The 14,197-nt window shown below is 48.9% G+C and overlaps 1 pseudogene; it reads left to right on the forward strand.

The window, feature by feature from the left end:
• The first annotated feature begins 679 nt into the window (after positions 1–679).
• Positions 680–802, forward strand: LOC136634143 (5S ribosomal RNA; annotated as a pseudogene).
• The last annotated feature ends 13,395 nt before the right edge of the window (positions 803–14,197 follow it).

Raw genomic sequence — 14,197 nt, forward strand, 5'->3', positions numbered from 1 at the left:
AGAGCCCAGTCCTATGGGCTGTCCGTGCTTCAGGATCTAGAGCTCCAGAAGGTGCCTTGTGGCAGCACCAAAGCCAGGCCACTGCCAGAAAAGGCAAGAGGAGGAGTGTGTGTGGCAACTGCTCCAAGAGGCTCCACCAACTCCAGTGAGTTGTCAGAGGAGGTGGACCTTGGGCAGGGAGGGGGCGTAATGGGGCGGGGAGTCAGGGCCTATGAGAGGAATTTTATTGGGGGGGACGACAAAGTTTCTTTCCCCCAAAGGGGGAGGGGGCAATGGGAGCAGGCAGAATAGGGGGTGGGTAAAATAGGGCAGAGGAGGGTGCTAATAGCCACATCAGTCTTTGGAGCCCAGGTCTACTAGGCTTCTTGATGCGGAGCCCAGGTCTACCCAACCATGTGGCATTGGCAGCTGGATAAAGTAATGTTGAAAACTAGACACACTCCTAAGTCTTTCCAAAATCTTTGAAGTATATAGAATCTGTTGCAGAAAATTAGCATCTTTGTATTTGGGTTCACACCAGAATCAACCAAAATGACAGCAACTGTTACCCTGCACGTGCTTGATCTCGTCTGATCTCAGAAGCTAAGCAGGGTCAGGCCTGGTTAGTGCTTGGATGGGAGACCGCCTGGGAATACTGGGTACTGTAGGCTTATACTGTAGTCTTTCAAGACTGAAAGTTGCCAACCATCTCCCTATACTGAACACTATCTCCCAATCTCGTTTGATCTCGGAAGCTAAGCAGGGTCAGGCCTGGTTAGTACTTGGATGGGAGACCGCCTGGGAATACCGGGTGCTGTAGGCTTATACCATAGTCTTTCGAGACTGAAGGTTGCCAACCATCTCCCTATACTGAACACTATCTCCCGATCTTGTCTGATCTTGGAAGCTAAGCAGGGTCAGGCCTGGTTAGTACTTGGATGGGAGACCGCCTGAGAATACCGGGTGCTGTAGGCTTGTACCATAGTCTTTCAAGACTGAAGGTTGCCAACCAACCAACCAACCAACCAAAATGAACCTCTGCAGCAGCTGTAGCCCCTTGAGCTGCTCCTTCCTGGCTATGGGATCCACAAGCCAAAGAGCTAATGAGGCAGGCCAGTTTCCTTCCAGATTTGCTACTGTGTTAAGGAAGGTCATGCATGCATTCTTGGACCTGGTATGCATGGCTTGCAGCAGCAAACACTGCACGCACATGGTTGTTTCCCCAGCACCATGTGCAGGCAGTGAGTTCAGGTGAGAGGAAAATGTCAGGTCCCTGGAACTTTCTGGGCCCCCTCCTTTGGCTCCTGGACCCCCTTTCTGACCCTGGGCCCAGGTACAAATTACCCCTTTTACCCCCCTCTCATAGGCCCTGCAGGGAGTAACAGGGCATGTCAGGTGAGGGAGGGGTGGATGGTTGGCAACCTGCAGTCTCGAAAGACTATGGTATAAGCCTGCAGCACCCGGTACTCCCAGGCAGTCTCCCATCCAAGTACTAACCAGGCCTGACCCTGCTTAGCTTCCAAGATCAGACAAGATCAGGAGATAGTGTTCAGTATAGGGAGATGGTTGGCAACCTTCAGTCTCGAAAGTCTATGGTATAAGCCTACAGCACCCGGTATTCCCAGGCAGTCTCCCATCCAAGTACTAACCAGGCCTGACCCTGCTTAGCTTCCAAGATCAGACAAGATCAGGAGATAGTGTTCAGTATAGGGAGATGGTTGGCAACCTTCAGTCTCGAAAGACTATGGTATAAGCCTACAGCACCGGGTATTCCCAGGCGGTCTCCCATCCAAGTACTAACCAGGCCTGACGTTGCTTAGCTTCCAAGATCAGACGAGATCAGGCATGGAAAGACTATGGTATAAGCCTACAGCACCCGGTATTCCCTGGCGGTCTCTCATCCAAGTACTAACCAGGCCTGACGCTGCTTAGCTGCCGAGATCAGACAAGATCTGGCATCTGCAGGGTAATCTGGCAGCAGAAACATGCCAGGATCCTATCCCCCAAACCCCTCTCTAGAATATCCCTTCGCTCTCCTTGAACCTACACTGGCAAAATGCTGGTGTCAGTCCACCGAGATCCATAGGCAATCAGGCAGTATACTGGGAGGTAAGTTAGGAAAAGGACTTCCCTCCTGCAGGCTCTATGATTCCCCCCCACCCATAGCATGTAGAGCAGCCTCCATTGGTGTGCAAGAATGTAGTGGAGGGTAGGACTAGCCAACAGTTTCATTGGCATCAGGGGCCTATTTTTGGTAGGCATTCCAGAGACCATGCAGTGTATGCCCAGATGTTGCAGAGGCAGAGTGGATTCCCTGCCTGCAGGATCCCGGCCGTGGACAGGCCCCTCTCAGCGTCCTCTGCCCGTCCAAATGCAGTCGTTTTGCTAACGTGAAATGAGCAGCTGCCTCTACTCTTTCCACCAGGAAAGCCTCAAGGTTACCAAGAGCATGTATGACACAATCACAGCTGAGCATTTTAATTAGATGCCTTTACCAAAAAGCCCCTGACCCTTCCGTGTAGCGCATTAATGCCTTTTGCTAATTATAAATGCAATTAGAATGTACTGAAATAAAATTACGCTGATCTACCTCATTTACATTCAAATTATGCAGATTTCCAGAACTTTTTTTTTCTCTTGTCTTCTTCTCCCTCCCCCCCAGGTCTTCTCTCCCCCTTCAATTTTGTGTCTCACAGTAAAATTGCCTTGCATTAAAACAGCTGGAAAACAGCCTTGTAGGAAAACCAATTCTTTTTTCTGCGATTGCTCACAGTGTGTGAGTTAATTTTTCAGGCAGTGAATATACGTCGCTATCATTAGAATAGTGACTCTTACAAAAGAGACTCGTGTGGTCATGATTTCCGTGTCATCGTGTCACTATAGCTGGCTGGGTTTCACATCTTTCTCTTAGGGGGGATGGAGTCCTGTGCAGGAGAGAAGGGAAATTGAAATTCAGGTAGTAAAAATAGCAGGGGGTTGTGTATAATGACGCAATAATGTGGAAAGAGGATCGAACCAAACCCTTTGCTGACCTGCTAACTTTCTACTTGCAGGGGATTGTGTATAATGATGCGATAATGTGGAAGTCATTTCTGGATAACCTTAGATCAGGGAAAGCCAGCCAGCTTATTAAGTCTGATGAGTTAGGATGTCACTACTCCGTGAACTTCCCTACTTTTTATTTTTTTAAACACAGCAGCAGCAGAGAATCTAGCCTAACCCTTTGCTGACCCGCTAACTTTCTACTTGCAGAGATTATTATTATTATTTTAACACAGGGGCACACACTCTAGAATGTGCCAGTTTATTAGGGACAGTAACTATTCTCTGGGCTCCTAGTAAATTACTGTTCCTGATCCCTATTTTGGGGGCTTATGATGCCACCTTGTTAAACCTTTTGACAAGAGGTTCCCAAACTGTGAGCCATGGCTCCCTGGGGAGCCTCTGAAGCCAACCAGGAGATCTGCAGAATCCTTGTGAAAAGCCCACCACCCTATACAATGTATAGGATTGCAGCCCTTAATGGGGAACCTCAGTCAGTAGCCTAGTAGATCAAGGGAGCCACCAGTTGAAAAAGTTTTCGAACCGCTGCTTTAGACTCAGATGACTTTACTAGTGGTGAAATTTCTCAAGGTTCAGCTCTTTCAGAGGGGTCAAATCATGGAGAATGCCTGGGGATTAGACGCATAGAATGTTAGAATTGCAAGGGGCATTAGAGGTCATCTAGTCCAACCCCTGCTTGGTGCAGCCTACTGCTACACCATCTCTGGCAGGGGGTCATCTAGTCTCTGCTTAAAAACCTCCAACAAGGGAGAATTCCACTATTGTAAACTTTTAGAGCCGGCCAGGTGGTTCTGGAGTTGGACTTTGACCTGGAAGATCCAGGTTGAAATCCCTGCTAAGCCAGGAAGCTTCCTGGTTGATCTTGGACCAATCGCTGTTGCTCAGCCTCACCAGCCTCGCAGGGTTGTTGTAAGGAGGGGAGGAACCATGTCCACCCTGAGCTCTTTGGGCAGTCTGGAATGTGGAAAATAAATAGGTAAATAAATGTTGTACAAGGCAGACTGTTCCAGTGTCAGACATCTCTTGCAGTGGGGATATGCATCCTCCGGGGTCTTCTTTATTTTAAATAATTTTTTACACTTATACTGATTGTAAACTTTTAATTTACTTAGGCTGCAATCCTATCCACACTTTCCTGAGAGTAAGCCCCATCAAACGCAATAGAACTTACATCTAAGTAGACATGCATAGGCTTGTGCTCTCAATCAATGTGATTTGATTTTGTCATATGGGGGGGGGGCGGGTGTTCAAAATTTTCCTGCTTGATGATGTCACTTTTGGCCATGACATCACTTCCGGTGGGTCCCGACTAATCGTCCTTCTAAAAAGTGGGTCCCGGTGCTAAGAAATTTTAGAATCACTGCCCTAGAATATCGTTAGTCCAAAAAGCAAACAACCTCCTGATTTTTTTTTTAAAATTGCATTGTTTTAAATGTTTACAGGTGGGGAGATGTAATGGGGAGGCAACGGGGTGGGGAGAGGGCAGGCAGGAGGCGTGCCGGGGGGCGGGAGGGGAGAGGCTGGTCCAGTGGAGCTCTGCTCCGCCAGATCCTGTCCGGTCATGTAGGGCTCAGGGCCCTACACGAGCGCCTTTACCTTACTGCTGACCTTTTGGTTGTCGCTAAATTGAGGAGCCCCATTGCAGGGCTGCTTCCCTTACCTGGGAGAAGGGGACGAAAGTTCCCTTTTCCCTAAGTGCTGGCCTCTTGCACCATCCCATCACCCCTGAACCTGTGTGCTACACCTTCCCCCTTGGAATGGGCCCATTTTGGAACCAACTGGACCCTGGGGGGTGTGTGTGTGTGTGTGTGTGCAGGCCCAACTGCAGACCATGAGCATGCCCCCTGGAGAGGGAGGATCGTCCATGCCCCGCTCCCCCCTAAGTAGTGCCAGTGGCGTGACTTGGGTTTGCGTCATCCAGTGTGGGAGGCCAGCTTGTCACCCTCATAATAGACCTCCTCCCATGCAGAGGGGTCACTCCTCGGGTGGTGGGCATGGTGATGTATCATTGCCCCACCCCACTGGCTTTTTGGCTATAACATCTGGTAGAATAGATATATTTTCAGTGTGGTTTGTTGCATTGCATTCTTCCTGAAATTACACATCAAATGATATATAACATGGTGGTATTATTTGAAACTACCAAGATTTTTAAAATCTTGGCCAAAAGTGTCGTCATGCCCCTGTGTGTGTCACCCGGTGTGGTCCGCGCCCCCCTAGCAGTGCCACTGAGTGGTGCCCAAATGCCCCTTCATGCCACACCCTAGATATGCCCCTGCTGGAAGGGGTGGAATTCAGTGGTTCTTCCCCACCCACCCTGCACCATCAAAACATAGCTTGTTACTTTCTTCAGCCGGCCCTTTACAAAGGCCAGGCTCAGAATCCACAGAGGTTCCGGCTTCTTCTTTTTTTGGCCTTTAATGTAGTGGAAAATCCGGGATCCACTTTTCCTTGCACTCTTTTCGCTTTCCTTGACACAAGCACTTAGCCGGTGCTTTTGTCCTCGCATTAATAACAAAAAAAATTGACACCTTCTAAAGTGAGGAATTCCTTCTTGTGCCTGGGAGCACTGATGGATCTCGGAGGAAATGGAGGCGCACTGAAAAAATGCATTTGCTATCACTGACAACAGGGTCAACAGAGTTTTTAATGGCTCCTGCAAGAAGTTGCCCTCTCTTGTCTGCTTCGTTTTCGGAATATCCCTTCCCCCTGGCCCGTAGATGAAATGGAAACTGGGGAGGGCCTGCTGTCAGAATAAACATAGGCAGAAGTTGGGGAGAAATGGAAAATCGGGGGGGGGGGATATTTGTCCATTATGGACATTTGTCCATAAGCCAAAACTGGCACTCTGATCTAATAGCTTGGCCTCAAATGCTCAGCTGAAGGGTGACCAGCAAAGCCATCAGAGCTTCCTAGGAGGTCCTTCTCTCATCTTGTGTCCTTTGCTCATCAAATATCACAACCTGGCTCAGCTTTTTCCTTGCGAAAAAAAGTCAACTATTCTCCCAGATCTGATCCCAAACTATCTCAGTGTCGTTGGCATAGTGTGATATAATCCCAGTGTGGCATAGTCTTGCTAATTGGGTAAGAGGCACTTTTGCAAGTGGGTGCTCCTCTTTTATTTAGTGGGGGGGGGGTGGAGAGTAACTGGCCCTCCTCACCCTGGCAGTGTCTTTCTCTAGTGGCTGTCTGCGGGTGTTTTGCATCTTTTAGACTGTGAGCCCTTTTGGGACAGGGAGCCATCAGTTATTTCATTTTTCTCTGTAAACTGCTTTGTGAACTTTTGTTGAAAAGCGGTATATAAATACTATTATTAATAATAATAATAATAATAATAATAATAATAATAATAATAATAATAATATGTCTAATCTGATTTCTCCCATCACTTCCAATAAATATGCAATGCCCCTCACTTGCCTGCCCACCCCCAGATCCTTCCCCAAAGATTCCTTTTTCATCATTCTGGCACTGGTAGGAGGAAATGGGTGTGTGTGTGTGTGTCTGTGATTCCTTTTCAGGAATACATGGTACTTGCAACAGGGTCTTTTCAGTGGTGCATCCTCAGAAATGGAACTCTCTCCCAAGGAAGGTTCAAAAGCCTCCCTTTCTTCATAAGAAGAGCCCTGCTGGATCAGGCTGCTCATCTATTCCAACCTCCTGTATCTCACAGTGGTCCATCAAATGCCTTTTGGGAGCATACAAGACAACAAGAGACCCACATCCTGTTGCCCTCCCTTGCAGCTGGCGTTCTGAGGTAGCCTACTTCTTTAATAAGGAGGTTCTACACACCCATCATGGCCTGTAACCTGTGATGGACTTTTCCTCCAGAAATCTGTCCAATCCCCTTTTAAAGCCCTCTAGGCCCGATGCCCGTCACCACACCCTGTGGCAAGGAGTTCCTCAGACTAATTATACTCAGACTAATTACACTAAGGGCACAATCCTGACCAACTTTCCGGCCATGGCATAGCTGTGCCAGTGGGGCATGTGCTGCATCCTGCAGTTGGGGGGCAGTCACGGAGGCCTCCTCAAGGTAAGGCAATGTTTGTTCCCTTGCCTCGGAGTCGCATTGCCCTTACCTCGGTGTTGGAAAGTTGGTTAGGATTGCAGCCTTAGTTTTTAACACCGAACCTCTGTTAATTTAGCTTCAATTTTCAATATCTTAATGAATTAATGGATGTTCTGCCATAGTAAAACTGAGGTTTCTTTTCAAAACAGGTGGAGAATATTGCAGAATATTCATTGGATCATAGAGTTTGGTGGGGACCTTGTAAACCATCCAGTTCAACCCCCTTCTCAAGGCAGGAAACCCAGAACTGGATCCCAACAGATGATTGCCCAGTCTCTGCTTAGACACCCCTAGCAATGGAGACCCCCCCTCCTCTTTCAAAGTACTTGGTTCCATTGTCAAGCTGCTCTTAACATTCTCCTAATGTTCAGCTATGTTCAGCTAATGTTCTGTGGAGAACTCGTGCAAGGAAAGCGCCCTACTACAGATAGACCACAGCTGCGATACAAGGATATCTGCAAGAGGGATCTGAAGGCCTTAGGAGTGGACCTCCACAGGTGGGAAACCCTGGCCTCTGAGCGGCCCGCTTGGAGGCAGGCTGTGCAGCATGGCCTCTCCCAGTTTGAAGAGACACTTGGCCAACAGACTGAGGCCAAGAGGCAAAGAAGGAAGGCCCATAGCCAGGGAGACAGACCAGGGACAGACTGCACTTGCTCCCAGTGTGGAAGGGATTGTCACTCCTGAATTGGCCTTTTCAGCCATGCTAGATGCTGTGCCAGAACCACCATTCAGAGCGCGATACCAGAGTCTTTCGAGACTGAAAGTTGCCAGCTAAAAAATGTTCAGCTGAAATCTCCCCTGTATGAACTGAAATCTCCTGCCATTTATGCCCATCTAAGGCATCAGAGAACAAATCTCTCTCCTCTTCTATGTGACAACCGGATCAAGACATGACTTGAAAAGTGCTATCAAGTCATGTCTAAGCTTGTGGCCATCTCCAATCTTGTGGCAGCAAACTGCGTGTGCTGTCTGAACAAGCCCCTTCCTTCTGCCTGGCCTAAATCTCTCTCCAAGCGGCAAACATCCCTGGGCGTTAGCAATGGTGAGAGAGGGACACGAGTGACCTCTGCCCACTTATTCCACACCTTCAGTCATGTTGCTCCCTTGACAACATTTTCGAAGCTAGAAAGCTGTGAAAATCCTTGTTGGGCACAGCTGAAGTCAATCCATAAGGTCAGACTGCCAGTTATGGCTTATGAGCAAATGCTAAGGATATCTCCCCAGGCTTGACATCTCTGAGTCTTCTTACCACATCTGGTGTTGGTTCACACAACCATAAACCCCTGAGTTTTTAAGGTGCAATGTGGCTGCTTTTTTTCTTACAATAGACAGCCTATATTCCACCAGGGATGATGTTCCCAAAAACATCCAGTCAGCTAAGTGGAGTTGATAGAATCTTTGCCCATTGGACTGAAAATGTTTCCCTTCCTGATCAGAGATCAAATGCATTTTGCTTTGCTTGCTCTCACTCCAGTTCCCCCATCATCAAGACTCCTTGTCAAAAATGCAGATGTCAAGAATGCAGGATGACTCTCTCCATGTGAACCTACCTAAGATCCCAAGATCTTTTGCAGAAGCTCACTTGCAGGTTCCGTTTCTGTCTGAGGTGTGGCTCTTGAGGATGTTTGCCACCTTCAGGTCACGGAGCTGGAGGAGCCCGTGAGAGGCCATTTCGGCTGGCCACCTCACCCTGACCCAATGTTATCACTGTGCACCACAAGGAGAGTGGACGTCAAGGAGCGACACAAGGTTAGGAATAACATTAGTCCTGCTGGATCAGGCCAAATCTAGCGACACAAGGTTAGGAATAACATTAGTCCTGCTGGATCAGGCCAAATCTAGTCCAGTTCGCTTTACCCTTCCTAGGCCAGGGGTCTTCCCAAGTAGAATGCGTTCTGCAGGCGCCGAAGCAGCCCAGAATGGGTCCACAATAGTCTCTTCCCCCCATTGACAGGTGGAGGTCAGTAAAGGTACAAACGGCAAGAGAGGAGCTTCTGTTTGACATCAGGAAGAAGTTCTTTCCAGGCAGGGCAGCTCAGCAGTGGAACAGATTGCCAAGGGTTCGTTGGTTGGCAACCTTCGGTCTCAAAAGACTATGGTATAAGCCTAAAGCACCCGGTATTCCCAGGCGGTCTCCCATCCAGGTACTAACCAGGCCTGACCCTGCTTAGCTTGCCAAGGGAGGTGGTGGGTTTTCCCTCACTGGAGATCTTCAAGCAGAGCCTCAAAAGGCACATGATGAAGATCGGAGATGCCCTACTCTCGGAGATGCCCTACTATGGGCAGGGGGTGAAATAAATGACTTCATGATGGCCGAATTCTATGATTCTGTGATCCTAAGACCCTCCCCCAGAAGCTCAGAGGAACACCCTGCCCCAGTGATGGTAACTAGTGGCTCAATACCAAAAGGACAAGGTATTCCCCACCTGGGTACCTGCCCCCTTCAATTGTAACGTGCTGACCAATAGGCCTTCCACTGAGTTACATGGGACTTACTCTCAGGGAAATGTATACAGCATAGAATTGCTGCCTTGGTGTAAGTCATCTCTGTTCGAACCTCCTTTGGAGCCAGGGATTCCACAACGAATGGGTTATCTTGGTCACAGACTTGTGATGGGATTTCAACTGCACCTGGCCAAAGACGCCTATTAGACACGTTCTTTTTCTTGTTTGTTTAGGCTGCTGTCATTATTTCATTGCTGCCGCAGTATTTATCTTCGCTTTTAAAGACTTGCCTACCTGTTAGATATTCCATCAAAAGATGGATGTGTTTACTTTTCTTTAAAACCGTGGCCATGATGGGTTGAGGGGCACTTTAAATCATCTTCAGGTTCTTATTTGTAGCTAGTCCAGAACCAACCAAAGCCGAGGCATAAAATTATTTAGTATATTAGTTTCAGTTTTATTGCCTGCTCCTCTCCTGTTATTTTCTCCAAGGTGTTTTAGTGGTAGAACGGGCACCATTGAGACAAAAGCCCTTGTGGAATTACTTTTGTGTCCGACTCAAGGACTTTTTGGAATTGCTAAACTAAAAGGAAATGAAGAAATTTCAAATCTCTCCTTCTCTTTGACAAACCTAAGAATCTTACTGTCTGCCGGAAAGAAGCACAGTGTCTGCTACCTCCAAGGAGCTGGGATTACAAGAGGAGATTGATACTGGAAATGATTTCTTCCTGCTTGAGATGCTTCTGGGTTTTGTCTAGAGCAAAATATTGAGGTTCCTGGTGGATTTTGAGGGGAAGCACAAAGAGTTTTGACAAGGAAAGTAGCATTTTTGGAGTAAGGGGGGGCTGTAGGACAGGGGTCTCCAAACTTTTTGGCCAGAGGGCCGCATCAAATGTCTGGCATGGTGTTGAGGGCCGGAAATAAAATTTAAATATAAAATTTAAATAAATAAATTAGAGATGGAACTTAGATTAATGAATAAATGAATGGGCTCATTCATTCAACCTCCCTGGCCCTCAGAACACTACCAGAGCAAAACTCTGGTTGTGTTCAGTTGAGTGGACCAGAGGCCTTCAGGGGACAAGAGGCTGGCTGCGGATCAGATAGAGGCTTGCCGTGGGCCACATCTGGCCCCCGGGCAGGGGTTTGGAGACCCTTGCTGTAGGAGATAGATGAACCACAAACCACAGTGTCCAGCAGCTGATCACTTTTATCCTATCTCCTTTTGAAGGACAGTCATTCTTGCTATCACCATCCATGGTCAGAGACAAACAGACAGAAGGAGGCTGTCTTGGGGAGACCTCATCCCCAGCAGAATGGAGTGCCCCTAAATCCTTGGCTGCTGCCTTAAAAGCCAGGCTGTAGGAAAGGCAGGTCATCTGGGGCAACAGGGCAAACAATTCCATCCCAAGTGAACTGAGACCATGCAGGTATTTTTATTAAAAGGATGACAAGCACCAGAACAGGCACACAAGGGAGACAGGGCAAGGCAACACATAAAGCACCTGAGGAATTACAAAATCCCGATCACCCAATTAAAGAGGTGGTCGAAGTTTGTTTGGCCTGGCCTGGACACGAGAGTCCAGTCCCTCCCCAAGGGGGAGGTGAAGGGGGCTGGGTCTGGCAGCCACGGTGGACCTTTTAAAAGGGGACGAGACTCAGCCCTCTTCCTCCTTGTGCATGTGGCCACCGTGTGAATACCTGCCCGCCCGCCCTAGAAGCAGTCTGAGTTTAACGGGTCGCTGTTTGGGGCCGGGTAGGAATTTTTTGCTGCCTGCCAAGATTGGCCGAGGGGCAGGCAGTTTTTTCGCCTACCCCAGACTGTTATGGGCCAGGGGGTTACACCCCCCGCTGTTTGCAAGCTGCCATTGGTCACTTTAAGAGGGCAGGTGGTGCGGGTTAGGAGGCGTGAATGGGACTTTGGCATGCACCTTCAGGTGGCATAGGCAGGGCAGAACCCTATTTCAGTCCTCAGGGGCTTGGCGTCACGAGGATGTAGACGGGGCCCTGGCCGGGACCGCGGGGCACACCTCCGAGGCTCAGCGGCTCGAGGTGGCACAGTCTGCGGTCCGGCTGCCTTCCCCTTAAGGGATAGAAATGGAGGAGATGCGCCGTCCCAGCAGCGGGGTGCGACTCGGAGTCGGGTGCATGCCCGCCTGGGGGCAGAGGTTTCTGGTACCACCCAGAGGTCCCTCCCCGCACCACAGGGGCTTTCGCTGCCTCGGATGCTGCAGGTCTCAGCCTCTGTTCCTCTTATTAATGTACAATAAAGTGGCCCTTTCTCCCATATCTGTTGTCTCGAGTGTTCATTGGACAGTGCGGAAACAAAGGTAGAATGGGGGGGCAAAGGGTGACATAGATGTTACAAAGCAAGCCGAAAATAAAGCAAAACTCTAGCAAGCCTTCCTGGTTACTTTCCTTGCTATTGAAGGATCTGCTGTACCGTATAGCACAGAGATTCATGCTAGATTAGGCTCTTGGTCCCGACACCATTATCTAGTCAGCCAGGCAATGGCATAGCTAGAGGGGGTGCAAAGTGCTAAGTTTTGCAGGGAGCCTCACCACAGCATGCAAGCAGCAGTCCCTCTCTCTTCCCTTTGGAGCCATTCCGGGTGGGGGGAGCAAAACAGAGGTGTGTGCCTGGAATGGCTCCTAAGGGAAGGGGAAAGGACTGCTTGCACACTGTGTAAGGCTCCCTGAAAAACATATCGCTTTGCACTCCCTCCAGCCACACCACTGCAGCCGGTCAGACAACCCCCACTGTTGGATGAGCAAAAAAACCTTGATGTACATTGCAGGCATAAGTGCACATGAACACACACAAAGCAGTCTTGGTCGTCATATATTCTTACAGATTTCTTGTGGCAACACCTTTTGTGGACGAAAGCCCACCTCTAATTTCTTAGGTTTCAGGTTGACCACTTTTTTTTTTTTGGGCAACCTTCAGTCTCGAAAGACTCTGGTATCGCGCTCTGAAAGATGGTTCTGGAACAGCGTCTAGTGTGGCTGAAAAGGCCGAATCGGGAGTGACAATCCCTTCCACACTGGGAGCAGGTGCAGTCTGTCCCTGGTCTGTCTCCCTGGCTATGGGCCTTCCTTCTTTGCCTCTTTGCCTCAGTCTGTTGGCCAAGTGTCTCTTCAAACTGGGAAAGGCCATGCTGCACAGCCTGCCTCCAAGCGGGCCGCTCAGAGGCCAGGGTTTCCCACTTGTTGAGGTCCATCCCTAAGGCCTTCAGATCCCTCTTGCAGATGTCCTTGTGTCGCAGCTGTGGTCTACCTGCAGGGCGCTTTCCTTGCACGAGTTCTCCATAGAGGAGATCCTTTGGGATCCGGCCATCATCCATTCTCATGACATGACCGAGCCAACACAGGCGTCTCTGTTTCAGCAGTGCATACATGCTAGGGATTCCAGCACGTTCCAGGACTGTGTTGTTTGGAACTTTGTCCTGACCACAAGACTCTGGTTTTGTGTTAGTTGCAAACAAACACAGGCACTCTTTGGAATGGGAACAAATTGCTAGTCATGGCTGCAGGAGGTAATCATGTGAAGACTCACTGCAGGACCCTCTAATATCTCTCTCTCTCTCTCTCTCTCTCTCTCACACACACACACACACACACACACACACACACACACACACACACACACACACACACACACACCACTATCTTGCAACAACATATGTCCCTTCAACTATTCTGTCCAATAACACAGGCCTACAAAATTTTTCCCAAACTTTATGGTGGTTTGATATGAATTTGGGGTGCCGATTCCAAAAATGTCATCCGTTTTGCCCTATCTCGTCTAGTTTTGGAGACATAGTATAGCCTCAGTGAATGGTTCAAGCAGCCTCCTGATGAGGAAGCCATGGTGTAGGCTTCCTCGTGAGGAAGCTGCTTGAACCATTCACTGAAGAGGCTATGCCGTGTCTCCAAAACTAGACGTGAGAGGGCAAAACGGATGCCATTTTTGGAATCAGCACCCCAAATATACCCAGGAATTGGTGTAACGTTTAAGGAAGCAAAATGTGTGTTGGCCTGTGTAATTAGAGGTGTTTGAAAACGTTGTTATTTATTTTGTTCAGCTCGTTGTGTTCATTAAGACTTTGGCTATAACCTTATCTTAGGGCCAAATCCTATGAAATTTTCCACTACTTGGAAAATTCCACTGTCTTGGAAAGTTGGATAGGATTTGGCCAGAGGGTTGTGCAGGGCTCCCTGCACCCCCTGGTAAGTAAATGCCAGTGCGTGCAGCCCCCTTAGTGAAGCGATTCTGGGGATCACATCGCTGCCTCCCCCCTGCCCCCTCCCTTATGGGGTAGAGTCCAGGGCCCTCAGGAAGCCCTGCCTTAACCAATAATGTATGGAGCTCCCACCAGAGTCTCAGTGAATGTTTTACTTGTGCCGCCACAGCCGTTGTACTGGAGGTGGTTTTGTGGGGCTGTGCTTAAAGCCCCCATTTTAAAGATGGCCATATTTGTTGTTGTTGGCAACCTTCAGTCTCGAAAGACTCTGGTATCGCGCTCTGAATGGTGGTTCTGGAACAGCGTCTAGTGTGGCTGAAAAGGCCGATTCGGGAGTGGCAATCCCTTCCACACTGGGAGCAAGTGCAGTCTGTCCCTGGTCTGTCTCCCTGGC

Source organism: Tiliqua scincoides, chromosome 13 (assembly GCF_035046505.1).
Source record: "Tiliqua scincoides isolate rTilSci1 chromosome 13, rTilSci1.hap2, whole genome shotgun sequence".
Lineage (NCBI taxonomy): Eukaryota > Metazoa > Chordata > Lepidosauria > Squamata > Scincidae > Tiliqua > Tiliqua scincoides.